This window comes from Macrobrachium nipponense, chromosome 22 (genome assembly GCF_015104395.2).
Source record: "Macrobrachium nipponense isolate FS-2020 chromosome 22, ASM1510439v2, whole genome shotgun sequence".
Taxonomy (NCBI): domain Eukaryota; kingdom Metazoa; phylum Arthropoda; class Malacostraca; order Decapoda; family Palaemonidae; genus Macrobrachium; species Macrobrachium nipponense.
In genome coordinates this window covers 21,895,716-21,918,215 of record NC_087213.1, presented here as the reverse complement: position 1 = coordinate 21,918,215, position 22,500 = coordinate 21,895,716, and the positions used below count along the sequence as shown (strand labels likewise).

At 34.1% G+C, this 22,500-nt stretch overlaps 1 protein-coding gene across 12 annotated transcripts in view; it reads right to left on the bottom strand.

The window, feature by feature from the left end:
• Positions 1-22,500, bottom strand: part of LOC135198536 (uncharacterized) — a 358,282-nt gene that overhangs the window by 309,418 nt on the left and 26,364 nt on the right. Inside the window, exon 1 of one of the 12 annotated variants that reach the window (XM_064226203.1) lies at positions 13,007-13,626. The exons of the other annotated variants lie outside the window; for them this stretch is intronic. The gene's annotated coding sequence lies outside the window, so the exon portion shown is untranslated. Of the gene's footprint in view, positions 1-13,006; positions 13,627-22,500 lie in introns of those variants that run through there. 12 annotated transcript variants of the gene reach the window in all.

The following is a 22,500-nucleotide window of genomic DNA, read 5'->3' as shown; positions in this document are numbered from 1 at the left end:
TTATACCATGCTGAGTTACTCAGTGGAATATATCCCTCAACTCACAAACATACAACAAGAGTTCATTTCATTGTAATCTCATGGTGTAGCTTGATCAAAATTAGTATAAAACCTTTTCTGGTGCAAAAATATGTGAAATCAATGTAATCTCATGGTGTAGCTTGATCAAAATTAGTATAAAACCTTTTCTGGTGCAAAAATATGTGAAATCAATGTAAATCTATTTCATAATTTCAAATACATTTTCATAATTCACCTGCTTGGATGTAGATCAATGATTAAATCACAGTTTCATGAAGACAAATTTATAAATCCATGACTGTTGCTAAAATCGTCCCGCATGATTGGTTGGAGTCCAGAGGTTCCCACCAGGACTCCCACTCACTTTAGCACCTTACCATTCCTACAAGTAACCTCTAGGTAAGTGCATGTGTTGCCGTTACCAAAAAAATCATCTGCAAAGAAATAAAAACTGACTTCTCTTCTCTTTTTCACTGACTTGAACATTTGTGGAAGCTTTTATATCCATTCGGTTGAGAATTCTATACGAACTGAGACAATGGAATTCAAATTGACCTGGTCTTTCGAGACCATGAATAAAACAATGTATTCTACTGTGGTAGGATAAAGGTGCTCCTTTTTTTCTCACGTTTTTGGTGAAAAAAAGTTTCTCTGACTATCACCATCATTATTATTATTTCACTATCAGTACCATCGCCTCCAACGCCGTGTGACACAAAGGGTCTCTATCAAAGTCGCAACATCTGCGTCTTTCCACAGATGATGTCAGCTGACGCTGTACTATTATCCTCACCAGGTGGCTCGAAGAGCAAGTGCAATCCGTCTCCATCGCTCTTTCGTCGCCACATACAGCAATAGCATCCCCTGCAATGCTGCAGGTACCGCAACAAAAGCCACTCACAGAGGGGTAGGCATCATGACACATCACTCGGCAAGCGTTCAGAGAGCGTACAGCGAGGTACGATGAGGAAGTGACCAAAAGGGCAACGCGTCCGTTGGGACATTTAAATTGCAGTCTATGAGGGGAGGACACCTCGAAGATGTTATCAAGACATACCTATATCAGCCATTCAGAAGTAAAAACCATATGATGTTGTTGCAGCATGGTCTAACGAAAATAAATTATATATATATATATATATATATATATATATATATATATATATATATATATATATATATATATATAAATATATATATATATATATAGTATATATATATATATATATATCATATATATATATAGTATATATATATATATATATATATATATATATATATATATATATATATATATATATATATATATATATATATATATATATATATATATATACTATATATATATATAGATATATATATATATATATATATATATTATTAACAAGGTTAATTTCATACATATGTATATATATATATATATATATATTATATTATATTATATATATATATATATATTAACATTATTAACAAGGTTAATTTCATATATATTACAAGGAGAGAAGAATTGTTATCACAAAAATGCAACCTTGGTAAATGGATATTCGTTATAGGAACTTTCTCATCAAGGGCGATTTATGGCAAAATTAATGTAGAGTTTACGCAGAAAATGCCGAATTTCTTGAGTACAAAATAACGGAAATATCGTGACGTATACAAAAGTATTTCCTTTACATTAAGTGTCAGACCCTATACATACTCAGTTCCTGAAAGCCGCTGTCAAGGTTCGCGTATCCACGAATTCGTCCTTTAAACTGCTTCTCTAGTAACTCCACTTCTTACTTCTGGGGTCTGAGCGCGAAGTCTCCTACTCCCCCAACCAAAAGAAAAAAAAAAAAGTTCCTTTCCAGGAAGTTCTTTGGCGCTGGAGTCGGGAAGACTGCATTTAGAATGGGAATGACTTCTTACGAGCGATGCAGTGGCAGAAAAGACGGACGCTCTCCAGGCCCTCGGAGTGTGGGAGGTTGATGATTCTGGACTGCGATCCAATTGGGCGAGAGATTCTCCTCGAGTTTATTTCGTTTCCGTCTTTGCAACTGATTGGATGATATGACCGTGAACATGTGATGTGCTTGAGAAAATCCTTCTATGAGCAGTACAAATGGAATACTTTGTTTTGAGCTTACTGATCAGTTATAGTTTTCTAATTGCATATATATACATACATGCATATCCAATGTAGCACGAAGGAACACGTGCTACATTGGAAACAGGGACTTGGAATAAGTACTTTCGTATTATATTCTACATTGATCTTGTTCCAAGTCCCTGTTTCATTTACCATTCTGCCATGCATACACACACACACACACACACACACATATATATATATATATATATATATATATATATATATATATATATATATATATATATATATATATATATATATATATATATATATATATATATATATATATGTATGTAGTATATATTGCTACTTTCAAAATGCATATATCTCCTCTTTGACTGTATAAAAAGTTATGTAGAATTTTGGCAACATTTTTTCAGATTCCTATAGCTTAGAGATAGGATGTTTTAAATGTGTGTTCAGATTTCGCATAACATAATGTAAAAGAATATACAGCGTAGAATGTAGAAAGAGAGAGAATATCTTTGTCTGTTCGGAGCTAGAGTCATTTTTCAAAATCTGTCAACACGTTTGATAAGTGGGCTCGAGCCTCATTGTGTTTTGGGATTCTGTCATCAAGTAAGATATGGGACGTCTGCTTCGAGCTATCGAGTCGAGTACGTGTCTTTTTTTTTAACAGACTCGTCTCATACGCGTATGTCTTCGTCAAAGCCAAGTGCAGATTACACATTTTGTATGTAAAGTTGCGTAAGATTTCGAAGCTTCTAGAAGAATTGGTCTCAAAATGTTTTGTGTCTCCCCTGTCCAGCTTCCAAAAGGGAGAAGTTTTTCATTCGGGGTTAAAGATTCAAACTGTTCACATCTCTCTCTCTCTCTCTCCATCGCATAGCACTTTTGATTTTAAAAGTAACGTAACGATTTCGTACTTATTTGTAAATTTCAGATTTGATATTTCTTAGAGTTTATTTAGTAGTATTTAGTATTTTTTGTGGAATCTGAACAAACATTGTTGTTGTAACGATGCCTGGTATTGTGAAAGTGTGAAACAAGCCTGTAGCAAAGAAAGAAGTTGGTACACCAAAAAGGTAAAGTGTGTTATATTTTTCTTAGTTGCAACTAATAACTGATAGGAACAGTGGTTAGATAACAACTAATAACTGATAACTGTAATAACTGATAAGAACAGTGGTTTGGTAAAAACTAAATAACTGATGGTTACAGTGGTTTGAGAGAAACTATTTATGTTTTTACACATTGCAAATTTTTTTGTTTTGTGTTTGTTCATTTTTGTGCATTTGTTCATTTTCTTATTGAAGTGTGCCTTTTTATTTTATATTCTGTGTGATTAATACTTTTTGCAAATTTTGATGTTGTCCATATTTTTCTGTACTTTCATTTGCATTCACAATTTAATTGACTTAGCTATTTTCATTGATTAATCGTTGCACAATTAATTAAATTTAACACTTGTGAATTAATTTGCATTTACTTAGAATCCTTTTCAAGTTTTGTTATTGTTTAGCACTTGTGAATTAATTTCCAAATTTCAATTATTCCCCAACACTTGAATTTCAATTGAATTAATTTTCTTGAATTTTTTGATAAATTATTTTGATTTAATTTTACTTAATTGATTCAAGAATTAATTAAACTTTACTTTGTTTTCAAGTAACAGTAATTTTCCCTGATATTGTGAATTTCACTTATAAATTTTGAGTTTAATAATAAATTTTTGTATTTAAAATATTTATAAGTATATTTGCATGTGATTATATTGATGTTAGTTATAAGCATAGAGTGGTAATAGATCTGTTTTCCTTCAATAACTTGAAGTGACTCAGAACCAGGAAACTACTTAGACTTCTGAAATCAGGGAAATACTTAGACTTTTAAAGCTGCTGATGGAGTGATGCCCTTTGATTAATTTAATTACTTACAAGATTACCTCACACCTGTTTTGATGAACTTAGTCTGATTTTCTGCAATACTGGTAAGTTGTTAAGGGATCACTGTTGCCTTTAGAGTATTCAGTCGTTTAGTACCTGTGATGAGGGTTCAGGTGTCTGGCTTTTGTGAGGTAACAGTTGATGAATGGTAAGAGTAGTAACCAGATACTTGGCACTTCGTCACAATATATATACATATAATATATATATATATATATATATATATATATATATATATATATATATATAATTTATTTCTGCGAAAACATTCCCATGTGTTTATATATATATATATATATATATATATATATATATATATATATATATATATATATATATATATCAAAACACATGGGAACGTGTTTCGCAGAAATAAATTTCTGACTCAACACGGGATTGAACCCCGGTCCTTTCGAGTGAGAGTCCAGGGCATCAGCGATTGGCCTCTCACTCGAAAGACCGGCGTTCGATCCCGTGGTGAGTCAGAAATTTATATTATATATAATAAAGAGCAAGGATTTAATAGGGTGATGTGCAGAGATGTCGGAAAATCTTGATGGCTGGGTGGATATGGGCACGGCTACGCTATTTCACAAGCCAAAAAGTCGTTGTTCGATTTCAGTGTATGGGAGGAAGATGTGTCCTTTATATTTATTTCTCTTTGCGCGTAATTCGGTTCGAAGACCATGGTTTATCTGTGGCTTAATGTTTGTAGGTATGAAAATGCCACTTATTAGAGTTAATGTCAGATTGTTTCACACATACACACGTATGATTATTTATATGGTGTTTTTACGTTGCATGGAACCATTGGTTATTCAGCAATGGGACCAACGGCTTTACGTAACTTCGGGACCACGTCGAGATTGAACTTCTATCACCAGAAATACACATCTCTAACCCCCTTAGTGGAATGGCCGAGAATCGAACTCGCGGCCATCGAGGTGTCAGGCGAAGACCATACCGATCACACCACTGAGGCGCTCACACACACACACACATGATCATATTTGTTAATGTGTATCATATTGTTAATGTATACGTATCAAATTGTTATTGTGTATCATGTTGCTCATGAGTATAATAGTTGTTAATTAGTATCATTTTGGTTGGGAAAATCTCTCTGTCGCTGGAGTATATATATGTTTTAAGAGGTCCACAATAATAGGAAATGTTGCAAGTTCGCGTATAATTTAAAAACCCTTTACAAAGCATTCGAACCCTGAAAATGAACCCAGGGAAGGGTTTGAAAGCTTTGTAAAGGGTTTTTTTTATTTATACACGAACTCGCAAATTTTTTTATTATTATTGTGGGCCTCTTAGAACAAAATATATATCATATTTGTGTGTGTGTTTGTGTACCTACATACACAAACATATGAATATATAATGGTTTGTACGTATACATGTACGTTTAGTCACAGAACATTGATTTCGTAGTCATTTTAAAGCGGTCGAAACGTCAAAAAACAAAAAAAAAAAAAAAAAAAAAAAAAAAAAAAGGAGAGAGAGAGAGAGAGCAAAGTTTAATATTTTCTTTTCATAAAGACTAGTACAGAGAATTCTCAGATACATAGGAGCAGCAAATACAAGCACGTCCTGCGCAAAGCGTCCAAACCATAAATTCGCTTTGCGAAAGTCGTGGAGACATAGACTCGTCCTTACAAAATGTTGTACCATGTTACCGAGGAAGAAGCCGACCTTCACCGAAGGATTTACGAGGGGCCGCAGGCGGCGAGATGTGTATAAGGGAAGGATATGCTCTGAAATGTGAAGGGAATAAAGTCCTTTGATATAAGCTTCACGTAAAGTCAGGGAAACAAGGTTAAGACCTGAAGCCACCTTAATCCGCAGAGATCGAGCTGAAACGGGAGAGAGAGGGAGTGGAGAGATCCCAGCCAAGGTTAAATGGAAAAAAAAAAAAAAAAAAAAAAAAAAAAAAAAAAAAAACCATCTCGACAGATATTGAACCCTGATCTAGTTTGACGGATGGAGTTTTTCACTTGAAGAAAAATATACAGACAAGCAATCCGTGACAGTGTAAATTGAAAATGGAATGAGATTTGTCGCTGAAAAGTAACAATAAAATTATTTAAGCAAACTGGAAACAATACATGAAAAAGAGAGAGTATTCGAACTATAATTTGGAGAGAGAGAGAGAGAGAGAGAGAGAGAGAGAGAGAGAGAGAGAGATACAAATATACCCGATACCTATAGTCGTCCATTTTCTGCGGTATTATTATTACTTTTTTTATAAGACCGACAACAACCCTTGTCGTCAGAACAAAAACGTGTTTAAAATGCAATAAAAATGAGAGAGAGAGAGAGAGAGAGAGAGAGAGAGAGAGAGAGAGAGAGAGAGAGAGAGAAAAATCTACGATTCGAGACATAAAGACTCGTTTGGAATAGCCATAGAATGTCTGGCAAACAAAAGATGATATGACAGTTAAAGATTCACATAAACAAGTACTGTAAATGAAAGGATTATAAATAAAATGGGATTCCATATATATTTATACATATAGACATACACACACATGCATATATATATATATATATATATATATATATATATTATATATATATATATATGACCTACCTAAATTACGAGACATAGCAACTAGAAGTAGAGAATAAGGAAAAGAATATTGTAACAGTCTTAGACATGTAGTTTGAAAGGTAAAAATTGAAATTTGCACAGGTAGCGAGAAATCCAGGGGTTAAAGAATACCAAAATAAACAGAAAAATCAATTACAGAAGAGAAACAGGAAAAATCTAACAAATATTGTACAAAGGCGACAAAAGTTAAAGTCAGACAAATAGTTTCAAAGTTGAAACTTGGAAATTTATCCAGGTTACGAGAAATCCAGGAGGTAGCGAACCATCACATAGTTAATTATGAAAGCAATTACATCGGGGAGACAAACAACTTTAGAATTACTGGAACAAAGATGTCTGAAGCAAAAACATTTAATATCAATTTACTTTAGGAGCTGAACTAGCTGCTTACTGAAGACGGAAGTAAGGTTCTTGGAATAATTCGCATCAAATTACTTTGGGAACCAAAAAAGAAAAAAAAAATAAAACCTGCTGACAATCAACGTTACATAAGACCAGACGGTAAGATACCTTGCAAAGGGCAACTTCAAGTGGGACTGAATTGTAAATGTGTAGCGCATTCACACGGGTTAAGGAAAATCTTCCTAATGCCATGGTCCCAAATCGTTCACTCAACTTCCTGGGTTTCCGGATAGGAAAGAGAGTTTGGTCCCGATTTATGCTGGAATTTCCGACACCAATAAATATCTTGAGCAAAAACCCTAAGCGGTAGCTAGGGTGGGCTAACCAGTTGGTTATTTGTATAGTTTTATTCCTATATGTTCCTTAAATACACGAAAGTGCTTGGGACTCGGTCTTTTCATTTTGTACTTTCCTAGTGCCATTGGCTAATAAACAAATTCACGTGCTTATTTTGTGATTTCTTAATATATATATATATATATATATATAGTATATATATATATATATATATATATATATATATATATATATATATATATATATACATACATATTATACACAAGTCTATATATATATATATATATATATATATATATATATATATATATATATATATATAAAGATATATGCCGCGAAAGAAAATAAACGACGGAGTATCCGCGAGACCTTTCGACGTTTAAACGTTCTTTTCTAAGCAGATGAACTGACATACATGAGGAAAAAGACAATACAAGAAGATTCGTATAACTGACCGATAGGGATTATAAAGAGATTAGTACCTAGAATCCGACACACCTGGAAGATGAGTAACCTTCCCAAACAAGCATAAACAATGGGTGCAATTAAAAGTTTAAGACTATCATCTCAGATACAAGGACAAGACAATTAAAGGATTATAGGTGACAGCTATTCAGAACTTTGGTAAACAAAACCATATTCACAATACATGTTAGACATACATTACAATGAAGATAACTCTAAGGCAACTAATTTTTATTTAAGTTTGTAATTATATCTTTGAGTCATTCTTAAACATGTTACAAATACATGGGTCTAAATGAAAAAGGCCACAACTAACATTGAAATTACAATGAAAAGTAAGTTGTATTAAGGCAGATTCTAAAAGATTTCGTGATAAGACATCTCTTGACCTTCCAATTACTGATCTACCAACCGAATTTATTCGGTGGTTGTTTTCACTTAAATGAATGAATATTGCATTCGATGTTTGTCCAGTTTTTACAGAATATTTATGCTGGCTAAGCCTTACTTCTAGGCCTTTGCTAGACTGTCCGAGATAAAATGAGGGACAATCCATACATGGAATTTTATATATTATGTTGTTGCTTTCTCTGGGGCCATTTTTTACTAACATTCCTTTTAGTGTGTTATTATAGGAAAAAATAAGGTTGACATTAAAAGCTTTTAACAATGATTTAATGGTTTCAAATCCGTTAAAATAAGGCAAACTGAGAATGTTCTTAGAATTTTCTTTCTGCGTGTTACTCACACTATAAAACTTTTTGTGGGCTTTATTATAACAAATATCTGATATATGTGAAGGACAACATAAATCTTCCCCTATTTTTCTTATGTATTCAATTTCTTGATCCAAATATTGTGGACTGACAATGCACAATGCTCGTAAAAACATAGAAGAAAAAAATTGATATTTTTATGTTAAGATGGTGGCCTGAGAAGAAATGAACATAAGTTAAGTTGTTGGTCGGTTTTCTATAAATACTGAATTTACATTGAAATGGTTCTCTATGTATCAAAACATCTAAGAAAGGGAGGCAATTGTCTTTTCCTAATTCTAGAGTAAACTTAATCGATGGTACCTGGTTATTTAATTTAGAGAGTAAATCATTTATATCAAAACCGACAGGCAGAACAGCTAAAATATCATCAACATAACGATACCACTTTACAGGAATATAAAAGATATTAGGTAAGTAGCGTTTTTCAAAGAATTCCATGTACAAGTTTGAGAGTAGTGGTGATAAAGGATTTCCCATTGCCATGCCAAATATTTGTTGATAAAATTCACCATTGAATATAAACTTACAATCACAAATGCATAAACTCGTGAGTGAAATAATGTGACTTATAGGTAGAGGTAATTCATGCTGAGTTAGTTCATTACTAAGATATTCTAAAATAGAGTCTATAGGGACTTTAGTAAAACGAGAACATGCATCGAAACTAACGAATCTATCAGTAGGGCAAAGAGCAATTTTGTTTAATTTATCAACTAAATCTAGAGAATTATATTTATGAGAATCGGAGATGGTTCCAAGTAACGGGGACAAGATCTTAGCGATATATTTCGAAAGTTTATATGAAATTGAACCAACAGTACTGATAATAGGCCGCATAGAGTTATTTTCTTTGTGCATTTTGACTAATCCGTACAAGTAGGGTAGCGAAGGAGATTTGACTGACAATTTGCCTAGTAGTTCTGTTTTATCTTTAAGGATATTTTTCACTGTGCTATTCAAGTTTTTTATAACTTGATGAAGGGGATTTTTTGTTAGTTTTTTATAAGTCACATCATCATCCTGAAGGGCTTGCATACGTGAAATGTAGTCAGCTTTATCTAAAATTACTATACTATTTGACTTATCAGCTTTTGTAATGTGGATAATATTGTCATTTTTAAGATCGGTCAAACTTTTCTTATAGCGAGCAAGGGAAGTTACTTTCATGCTTAACGTTGGCAGCTCCGTAAACAATACCTGTAATCGTGTCAACATGATTTTGAGGAATATCACAATATTTTTCAAATTTACTTAGGGATGATGCAATCATTAAAGCAGAAGGTCGACTTGTTATAAAGAAAAATAAACCATATCCAAGCGCACTCACGTTTTCACTTATTTGTTTACTACTATGAGATTCAGGGTCTCTGTAACACGGTTTTTTGGACTTTGCTCCTTGTCAAAGCATTGGATGTAGCTGAAAGTTGACATATGTATATCTTACAACCACACACAAATTTTGTCAGCATTATCAATAACCTAAACCCGATAGTTTTAATTTTTATAGATTAAAAATTCTCTAGCCGACGCCATGGCCAATGATTACGAGCCAAGAGTCGAAAAACATTCATTACGTAAGCAAGGTAAACAAACACCTTTTGACTAAATGTTGCCCCGCCCATCCACCAGACAGAAATGCCATCGGCTCTGAAACCCAAAGCCTTTATGAATGGCGGAACGATACATAGATGTGGGTGGGGTATCAGTGCTAGCGTAGTAACACTACTGTAGCAGTAGTGCCGCAACAGTATAGCAGTAATATACATGAATTAAACGTTTAGGCCAACTGCTGGGATCCTTGAGGATCATTTAGCACTTCTTACAACTACTCGAGAAATTAGATTTTATAGCCAGAAGTTAAATTTTCTAATCCAACAATGCCTATTGTAGCCTTCAGTGTTATCCTGAATTATAACGAGGCGAAAGTGGGTGGAGCCTCATGAAGTCACCATTCTGACGATAATTATTGGTGAAGGTTTAAAGCCAATATACGGTACCGGCTATTTTTTTTCAGTAAATAGGTAGATAGCCAATAAATAAAAATTGCTTGACATTGGATACAGCAGTTATCAAATCAAGCTTGTCTACTATGTTTTAATAATTACCAACTATTCCCTACATCTTGTCAATCTGATTGTGACCTATAAAGTAGACTGTAATTTCTCTGGAAACTTAATTTTTTTGGGAGTTAGACTAATAATCGAAGTGTTTTTGTATTTATTAACATATTTTGTTGGTTTGTTCATTATGACAATTATCAGTGGAGAGGTTCCAGAGTTCATAAAGGTGTACTGCTTTGCTTGTATTTAAATTTGTATGTCATTGTTGCCAGAGGTTTAGCCTTCGTTACGAATAGCCAATCATCCATCGAGAAAGAGGGAAGAAATGCTGTCATAAGTTACGTAACGAGTGCGTTCGAAACCTTTTCTCTGAGTAAGTTGGCCCGTCTTCAAAAAAAGTTCACTTTTACATTATAAGTACCAAATTTATTCAACCTACGTAGCACAGAATACACTCAAAATTTATGTGTTGATATAATATGTATTTTGAATAAGCGTTATATTTATGAAATGCATAGATGAAAAGTTATTGCGAAAAAACCGTGTTACAGAGGCCCTGAATCTCATAGTAGATAGTTTAACAACACAATCTTGACGTGTACAATTATTCCAATCACTGTTATCAATAAGATTTTTTAGTTTTCTGTCGAGTTTCCTTTTCAGGGCATCTGCAGTTCTACGTAGTTTTTCGTAAATTTCCTGTCGCAGCGAGTCCTTCCAATCAGCCGGGATGGAATGATTGAAAGAGATCCTTGTTTTTTCCAGTTCCTTGAATTTTTCCTTCTCTTCTTGCTTGGCGGCTGCTATGTGCTGTTTCAACATCATGGCACTAAATTCATTGAATGTGTGATTGTCATACCTACTTAGACGGCGTGGTAGCAAGGATTTAGGGAGCACTTGTTTAGAAAGGCACTTCTTCAACAACTTAAGATGAATTCTGGTCGAATGTACAGCCACAAGAGACTTGGAGAAGGTAGTGACGACACATCTCAAAAGAGGAAACAGAATAGCGAAAGTAAACGTGGCCCTCATTATGTATAACTGAATCACGAAAGTTACGAACGTGATAAATCCATAAATAAAGATATATGCCACGAAGGAAAATAAACGACGGAGTATCCGCGAGACCTTTCGACGTTTAAACGTCCTTTACTAAGCAGATGAACTGACATACATGAGGAAAAAGACAATACAAAAAGATTCGTATAACTGACAGATAGGGATTATAAAGAGATTAGTACCTAGAATCCGACACAAATATCGGGAAAAACATTCAATTATCGTAAATTTCTAAAAACTACTACAATTATTATTCAAAGATGAACCCTAGTTCATATGGAGTATAAGCCTACGGGAGCCATTGACTTGAAATTCCGTCCTTCTCTAAAGGGTGTATCACGCGGTCAAACTGTTTCTCCAACCCGTGTACAAGTTGTACGTCAATAGGTTTGAAGAGATGTCTCATGGTCTAAGCAATTTACATCCAACCTCAGTGTGAAGCGTGCAGTTGTAAAGCAAAGTTGACTGCATGCACCACGACACTTCTATCGCTACTGGTCTAGCGGTGCCGCTGGAGAAACAGAAAAAAAAAGAACCAAGTGGACAAAAGACTGGTTGCTCGAGACCAAATTTTTCATGCGAATTTGCTTCTTGATTTAAGACTTGAGCCAGAGGACTGGCGTAATTATATGAGAGTGGACGAGGCAGTATATTTACAGATCTGCTGAGAATTGTCACTCCTTTTATTATAATATTAAAAATTAAGTACAAGGGCAGAAACATGAGAACGACTATTTATTTTCCTCATAACGTTATCCCGCGAGCAGTTAGGTTCAAGCATTCTGAAGAACAGACTCGTTTCTAGTTACCCTAATGGGATATTCTTTAGATTTAACTTAACAGAAAACTATGCTTTTTTGTATTGTAGGATTGAATAAATAAACCTCCATCTCATTCCTCTAAACTTCATTTTCCTCATTCATACTTGAGAATGGAAATTTAGCTACTTTTTTCATTGCAAGATCTGAATAGCTACTGAAGTTTGATTATGGTGGCCATTTCTAAATTTTCATAAAGGAGGACACCTCATACATGTGATATATATATATATATATATATATATATATATATATATATATATATATATATATATATATATATATATATATATATATATATAGATATAGAGAGAGAGAGAGAGAGAGAGAGAGAGAGAGAGAGAGAGAGAGAGAGAGAGAGAGAGTGATAAAACTTTCACGGCTAATGAAAATGGAAAAAAAATACACTGAAATTACTGTAAATATAAAACTCGTTTGTGTTCTTACCTTGAATGCCTGGAGGATTATTTCTTACATTTCCAACACAGCCTCTGGAGACTAGCGAGCGAAAACAAGCTTATTTCTCCGTTGAAATGTGATCTTAGCCTCAGTTTCGTCATTATCGTTTTTCACCTCCTAATTATTTCTCTCCTCCCAAGAAAGGAAGACAAATGCCCTTCCTCCTTAAGGCTGAGGAGGATGGAGGACAAAGGGCTCAAAATGAGGACGTCTGAGCACCCCAGGTTTGATCATTGTAGATGATGTTTCAATGTTTGCCGAGTGACGCCGACCGTTCACACAAAGCGAGCAAAGCGTTGGTGGATAGCTTGAGTGCCGCCCACAAAAGTCAGCAGAGCTGGTATTCCATTGAACCGTTTATCAACGGCGTTGGCCAACAAATGCCCCATCCACACAGACAAAATTCACTTTAAAACACGTGTTAGCAAAACCGTTTGACCGAGTGAAAGGCGCGAGTTGGACGAACCGTTTGAACTAATTTAAAAGGAACAGCCACGAGCCACCGTCGGTTTGGTTCACGCTATCCCTTCTAGCTAATGTTGTTTTCCCTTCACATGCCACTGTGATGGTTTAATCTCGTTTCTTCATATATATCTATATTCCTCTTGTATTCCCATTATCCGCCCTTTTCCTTTTTCTGAGTTATACTAGTAAAATATCTCTTGATGTTGTCACAAGGGTAGAAATATCTGTTTTAGACCGAGATCCTTCGTCCACCTCTTGCAGGTTTATATGCATTTTGCCAGGTATTACTCAACGTAAAACTATATATATATATATATATATATATATATATATATATATATATATATATATATATATATATATTGTATGAAGTATGTGTCCGTGTTTTCCGAAGATAAGGCAGTATAGACCCGTAACGTTAGGCCTAGTGTATTTCCCAAACTGATAACCCGATTTGTCCATAAGTCATTTAAATAAAATTTCGTTCTATATAATGAAATCCTGCGTTTTGTTTAATGCGAGGCCTATTTTACCAATTTAATTTGTACTTCTGAACGAGGTTGGTAAAGCATAAGCCTAAATTTTCGACATTTGTCCTATTGGCTGCCTACATGTTCCATCTTTGCTAGTACCAGCGCTAGCACCTATCAAGATGAACTATTATGACTAATAAGGGCAATTTATTCCTAACTCACGCTGTATTACGTGCATTTTCGTCTTGAACAAAACACAACACGAGAAGAATGAGTTTTCTCAGTTACCATCTACTGCGAGTATCGTGAAAGCATCGGTTCTTGGTCTGTGAACCTCACCGTGTTTCAGTTTGTGGACACGAAAATAGTCACAGAATTACTGATTATACAGCCTCTAGAAGTCTAAGTAATACAATGCTGCTACCAAGTTCTTACTGCGTCTTGAAAAGCCCCCAAACCAGGAGGAATGAAGACAGAACTTCTGCACCGGATTATCTTGTGCATGACAACTTTCACACCGGCGCGAGCCCAGATTGTACCACGTTTCCGGCTACACCGTCTAAAAGCCACTGTTCTCCTGCCATGGGGTGGTGCTGTTTGTTTTACCTCCCCATAAAGTCTCATATTGAGTATTTCTTATCAACTCGCCTTTTTAATTAGCAGCCTGCCTTTAGCAAATGTTGATAATTACATGTATCTAGTAATATTTCGTGTGATTAGTTCAAATTTGCGTTGGTTAAGAAAAAAATAAATGAAAACGGTTTGAGAGGGAGGCTAGGTATGCGAAACGCGTTTCATGGCATTGACTTCGGCAGCCGTGGTATTTACTTCTGGGCTTATGAACGCATTCTTTCTAGTCTCTTGACTCAATGCTATTTTTTAAAAAAAAGACATAAAACATATTTGAGGCGAAATTTAGTTTATAAAGTAAGCTTGCACTTAGATCACCAAGTACTTGTATGAAATAAAACGACGGTATTCGGATATATTATATTCAAATACTCATTGACGAGCTGCCACAAATTCATGGTTACATTGTTTCTGGAGCGCCGTTACAGGGATTTTATGTCATTTCAGCCAGCCTTTTGGAGTTTTTGTAACTTGTTGTCACGTGAGAAGTAAATCCTTCCTGGGAATACTCCGTCAACGAGCTGTTTTTTGAGCTATTATCGGCGGTATTATTGATAATCGAGTGATATTATGTATAAACACTATCGTGTGTTTAGGCAACGTTATTTCTCGAAGTGTGCTAGTGGCCTGGCCGTTCCCGGATAGTGGAAAAAAAACAGTAGGGAAAAAAATCTCCGTAGAAGTAGAGCCACCATTTTGGATGATTTCTCGTGTCAAGAGGATGGCTATAAATCTTAAGTGATAATGTTGCTGTACAAGGCAGTGTCATGATAGGTAAGGATGCAGAAGAAATCAGTTATGCTAAAGGGAGGGAAGGAAAAGGTCAAAGGAATGCCAGTAGTCTGGAGAGAAAGAGAAAAAGGTATTATTACGATTAATATAGTGACAGTGACACCCAAGATGATCCCTGGGTGCAGCTTATAGGTAGCAGTGATAGTGATACGGTATGTGATGATCCCTCCCCTTGTGCCACTAGCAATTCCATACTTGTGAGCAAATGTGCCACACCCATCGTTATGAAGTGATGGGCTGAACATTGAGTACAGTGAGGAAAATGAAGAAAAAGGGGTTAGTAAGTTAGAAACATAGGCTGTTATTGTTGCTAATATATATATATATATATAAATATAGTATATATATATAATATATACCTTGGTTTGTCCTACCACATATTTGTTAAGTAAACTGGTACCACCCCCAAAAAAACTTCCTGAGAGACAGTAGTTCCCCTTTTGCAACTGCAAATCGAGTAATTTTTTTTAAAGAGGATGGGGGAATTAATGTGATTTCCAAAGGAATATGGTCCATGGTGGGACTCCAACTTGCAAATAGGAAACCCCAAAATAAGAATTCGGAAGGAACCCATCACATGGAAGTGATTTAATGTCATGGTAAGCAGGAGGATGGGAACTTTCAGCTACTCTTCCACCCTCAAGGCGATTAAACAGCAATCAACAAGGCAGCCTTCCTCTCCATTAATGCAATAACCGCTATGAGGACCTAGGAATGTTGTCTGAGGTAGGAACAACAATAAAGCACCTCTGCTGCACGGACCCCAACCCCAGGTAAATAACACACTCTGAACCTGCAATAATTGGAATCTAACCTCAATCTAACCCCAGTAAACCGGGCACCGTACGAAAAATGCCGTAATTGGATCGATGTCAGCCAGCCTGGTGTCGCCGGGTCGAAGCTAAAATAATAATATTCGGTCGCCATTATCAGAACTAAGATAAGAACTCTGATTTCAAGAACTAGATTTTTGGTGGGTAAAACTTTTTTTTCTTTTCCATTATCCATTTTTTTCATGCCTGACCATCCATTAATTATTATTGTTATGCATTGATCATTATTATCTCCATCCTTTATCATTATTCGCTTGTTTATTGCATTATCAACACCATGTTTCCTGATGTTTGTTAACTAAAATGTGTGATTGTATTGATTTTCTGGAAATGCATGGAATTTAAGAATATTTTTTATATTTTAGGATTATTGCTAAAGTACTCTGTGACATGTTTATTTGAACTATGCACGAAGGTATTAATATTTTGGAAATTCTTGAAATTGAATTTATTTTTATGCATTAATCACCATTAATCATTATTCATATGTTTGTTAGGATTATATTGACATAGTCTCTGCCAAGTTTATTAATTTTTATTGCTATTTATTATGTGGGACCAATTTTTTTTGAGAATTTTTTGAAACTTTTTTTCAAAAGAAAGAAAATTTAAGCGGTGAGGTTTGAAAGATTTTCTTTTCATTATTGTCTTATAGAATGATAAAGCAACATAAGATAACGACGGAAAACAATATATAAAAAAAACATGGTAAAAGCATGTTAGTGCTTAAATGGGTGAATTGGAGCAAAAAAAAAAAAAAAAAACATTGCGTCATATAAAATTATATATATTGTTTTTTTTAAGTGAATGATTTTCAGTCACGATGTAATCAGTATATTTTTAAAGCAACATAGCGTGTTTCTCGAAGAGGTAAGGGACTCGACCAATGAATTGACTTAAACCAAAAAATGTGATTCAGTATCATTTTATATACAGCCAAACAATTTGAGAGAAATTTCTCAGTTGGCTGGAAAAAAAGCCTTGTGAATAACGAATGGTGGATAGCGAGCTTTTGTTTTTTATGATAAATATGTTAACTCGAAATCTCAAGCTGACTCTTCTGAACTTCGTACCTAAACATGTATCCCTATCATTTACTTTGCTCGGGCATTCACCTGCTGTTTTGTTCAAATACGGCCATGAAGAGGAAAGTGAAGTATGTGTTAGATAATATTTTTGTACTAGGGGTTTACTATTTTTTTTTTGGGGGGGAGGGGGTGGTGCCGGGATCTGCTCTTTCATTTTCGCTTACTCGGGGAGTAAACCTACAAACCACTTTGTTGGGGTTTCTATTTTTTTGGGGGTGGGTGAATCTGCTCTTTCATTTTCGCTTACTCGGGGAGTGAGCCTACAAACTACTTAGTTGTTGCTCTTGTTGGGGGTAGGACAGTGTAAAAATGTTTGAAAAAGGTGTTTTGCGTTGAGTTAAAGATACAGAAATTTTAAGATAGGATATTTATTATTTATTTATTAGAATGAAGATGTGAAAAATAAATAATGTGCATGTTAACCAGTACCGAAAAAGGATTTCTAATAAAATATAGCGTCTTTATTTCAATTTTCGTTGGTGAAACAATGCTCTATTTGACCGTAGACTTTTGCATTTATAATGTTTGTGTTTTTTGACATTCTTGACCATGACATGTCTCAGATAAGAGACGCTGAATATTCAAGAGACTTTACTGTAGAGTAGAGTACTATGTGTGTCTAGTATTAACTTGTATTATTGAAAACTACAATTGATAGTTGGACCACAGATAAAAATTTCCTATTTTCGAAACGGACAATTTCATAAAAATGTTACATCTTTTCATTAAAATAGTTTTTTTAAATGCATGGATGTCATTCACATGTCCGGTTGGAAAGTTACTGCAAATTAACTTTACGCGTTTGCTACAAAATAGTTTATTTGATAACCGAAATAAAACAAGTATTAAATTTACCCTTTGAGCTCAGCGCGATGAAAAACATTTTATGAAGTAAATATATAACGCTTTAATGAACATCATAAATGCAATAAACTCATATGCAGGACATAATTTATGAATTAGCCACTCCATCGATTATTTAACCTGGTTGATGTATGGGGAAATATGTTCTGGACTGAATTATAAGCATATCAGGACTTCATTAAATGGAGGCAGACAGTCGTCCAAAATTTACATAAATAGTGACCGATTATTCAGAGTTGTGTTGATAATTTCAGAGATTTTCGCTCAACAGATTTTGCTTTTATTATGTATCGATCTGGAGATAACTTCGTCTTGGAAAGTAGTCAAAGGGTAAAATAAAAAAGAATAAGATAAAATAAAATAGAGGATTAAGGAAATTGCAATAACTGAAAGTTTCTAAAAACACCCGTATCATGTGATTGTCTGATTATTTTTTTTCCAAACACAGTAACTTTTTATAGTGAATTGGTGTGAATTTTTAACAGATTAACACTTGCAGGCAGAATAACTCTGTACTTGGGAAATCGTTAAACATTCAATCACATACACGGTGGCCATCGAGCACACAAATCATTTATATTTTCTAGAATTGTATAATTTATTGTAACATTTTAGTCTCTCTCTCTCTCTCTCTCTCTCTGTCAACGCATATACGTAGATATCCCAGGAGACTTGCGAGCTGCATATACTAAGCTTCCTTATGCACCCTGAGGAGACTTGCATCTCAGCGTTTCTTTTTCGGATGCGCTAAGGAGTTTTTAGAGCTTTACATCGTGATTCTGTCCAGCAATGCAAATGAGCTTCCGTCCACAACGATAGTTTGTGCATAAAAGGAGGAGGGGGAAAAGTTATTTTTCATTGGAGGTCATAATTTCGCTTTTAACGATGCCATAAATTCCTTCTAACCATGAGGAATATTTCCGTGGTTTACGACGAGACCTTCTTTCTTGTGCAACATTTTCTCATTTCTCCCACTATGCACTGAGGGCGAAGAGTCTTCTTCTTAAAAACGCATTTACATTTTTATTTTGTAAAATTTAGCGTTTGCAAAGGCAGCGCTAAATTGGACAGTTACTTCTATGTATATTCGAATTCTATTTTTCGTCCGTGGACTTCATATTACGCAAGGCTTACTTGTATGTTAGTTATTATATACAAACAACAAGGAATAACTGGAGAGTGTTACTGTGTCAGTTACGTTTGTGTGTATAGATGTGTGTGCACACAGCCCACGTGGACGTGAAGTGCGGATCATGAATGAAAAAGGAGAGGAATACACACATACACACAAATATTATAGGATATATATATATATATATCATATATATATATATATATGTATATATATATAATTATATATATATATATAATATATATATATATATATATATGTGTGTGTGTGTGTGTGTGTGTGTGTGTGACACACACACACATATATATAATATATAATATATATATATATATATATAGATATATATTATATATATATATATATATATATATATATATATATATATATATATATATATATATATATACATTATATGCTGCTACTTTCATAATGCATATATGCTGTATAAAAGAGTTTTGCAACATTTTCAGATTCCTTAATTAGCTTAGAGTTATAGGATGTCTAAAAATGTATGTTCAGATTTCGCATAACATAATGAAAAAGTTAATATAACGTACAATGTAAAAAGAGAGACAGATTAACCTTGTCCGTTCCAAGCTAGAAATTGTTTCCACAACTTGTTATCACCTCGAGATAAAGAGATCTCGAGATCTCCGTTTTGTTTTGGAGACCTGTTAACATGTTTGATAAGGAACTTCTGTTTCAGACGAGTACGTCTTTGTTGACATTACAACATACAGGACTGGTTTCAAACGTGTATGTCTTTACTGAAACCACGTGAAGATTTCATGATTTTTCTGTAAAGTTATGTCATATTAGAAGCTTCTAGAAAGATTGCATCTTCCTTTCGCAAGCCCAAAACATTTTGTGCGAAATCCACTGTTTAGCTTCCGTACGAAAAGAGAGCATTCATTACAGACTTTGAATCCCTGGCGTACAGAGGTCACTTCCTCTCTCTCTCGCATGCCACTTTTGATTTTAAATTAACGTAAGACTTCAGTGTACGTAATTGTTGGTCACTCATATAAATTTCAGATTTTATATTTCTTAGAGTTATTTAGTATTATTTAGTGCTTTTTGTGGAATCTGAACAAATATTGTACAAGTGTGCAACGGCACCTTTTCTTTTGTGAAATATTGTGAATTGGTGAAATTTTTGGAGTTAGCTGCAGCAGAAAAAAAAATTGGTACCAAGGTAATGTTATTGAAAGTTTATTGGTTGCAACTAATAGTTACAGTGGTTTGAAGATCAATTTCTATTTTTACACGTTGCAAATTTTTGTGTTTTGTGTTTGTTTCATTTGAAGTGATTTTTTGTGCATTTATCCATTTTCTTATTGAAGAGTGTGTTTTTATTTTTATATTCTGTGTGATTAGTACTTTTTACGTTTTGGTATTTTCCACATTTTCTGTGTTTTCATTTGCATTCACCATTTGATTAACTTAGTTGTTTTCATTACTTAATAGTTGCACATTTAATTGAATTTAACACTTGTGAATTAATTTGCACTTACTTAGAATTCTTTTAAAGTTTTATTGTTGTTTAGCACTAATTCTCCTGAATTTTGTGATAAATGAATTTTGATTTAATTTCACTTAATTAATTCAAGAATTAATTAAACTTGACTTTGTTTTCAAGTAACAGTTATTTTCCCTGATATTGTGAATTTCACTTATAATTTTGAGTTAAATAATAAATTTTTACAAATGTTTTCTTTTTCACCAGTATATATGTTTGATTATGCTTAGGTAGAAACATAGAGTGGTAATTAAGCTGTTTTCCTTCAATTTACTTGAAGTGAGTTAGAACAAGGGAAGTACTTAGACTTTTGAAATCAGGGAAATACTTAAACTTTTAAAGTCTTTGATGGAATGCTGCCCTTTAATTAATTTACCTACCTATAAGATTACCTCACACCTGTTCTTATGAACTTAGTCTGATTTTCTGCAATACTGGTAAGTTGTTTAAGGGATCACTGTTGCCTTTAGAGTATTCAGTCGTTTAGTACCTGTGATGAAGGTTCAGGTGTCTGGCTGTTGTGAGGTAACAATTAATGAATGGTAAGTGTATTAACCAGGTACTTGACACTTGGTCACAATATGTATGTATATATATATATATATATATATATATATATATTATATATATATATATATATATATATATATATATATAATGAATTCGGAGAGCAGAAGTTTTACATATAACAACCTCGCAACAACTGTGAAGAACTTGAGAAAAAAATTTGCTATGAAACCTTCAGTTCAAGGAAACACAAATGAGGTAACCGACTGCTATAGCCGGAAAAACCCGAATCATACAAACGTCGTCGCGAGTGTAATTAATTCGAACAGAAAAGTGACGTCGAAGTACAGTAAGTTCCAGAAGTGAAGCGACAAATCTCAGAATTGATCGTACTTCTTTAGAAACTAGTGGGGTTGCCAGTTAATATATTTTATTCCAATTATTGTCATCCTCTTTATCAGATAATACGTATCAGTGATTTAACTGTATAAGCACAGAAAGTATTTCCCCAGTGAATTATCAATATTGGTTCAATAATTGTTTATTGAAAAAAAATAAAAATCCCCATAGAAACATCTGCGGCTCTCAATGTGTGATATGAAGTGTTCACCATAGAGTGGCAGCAGGAACCGAGTGCATAAGCATTGGCCTAATATTTGTAAATTAACTTTCTTCTTCTATAGCGTTATATCGAAAGTTATTACGTTTTCTTTTGATAAAGCACAGAAAAGTTTAGTATCTGATTAAATGAAAGATAAATAAGACACAAGTTGGTGAAAAAAAAAAAAACGAAATCCAAGTTATATGCGCGTTTAGCATTGGTTACATGGTTACGCCTTTGTCAAGAATCAGGATATATTTCCCAGCTTGTTAGTTAATAATTTCATCGAATTTCTCAATTGTGCAAATTTTTGCACGTGGAATTACGTCAGGGTTCGCACCAAACAAGTATTTTCGTAGGTTTCCACCTTTTTTTTTTCCAGTGCATAAATGAGACTATTCTTGTCCATACGATCCGGAGTGTGAATATGCTTGGCGAGCACTATTTTATTTCGAGTACCTCCTTTTATGCTCTCTCTCTCTCTCTCTCTCTCTCTCTCTCTCTCTCTCTCTCTCTCTCTCTCTCTCTCTCTCTCTCTCAGGTCCTTTTTATCTAGTCAGGAATAACCAGAGTTCTGT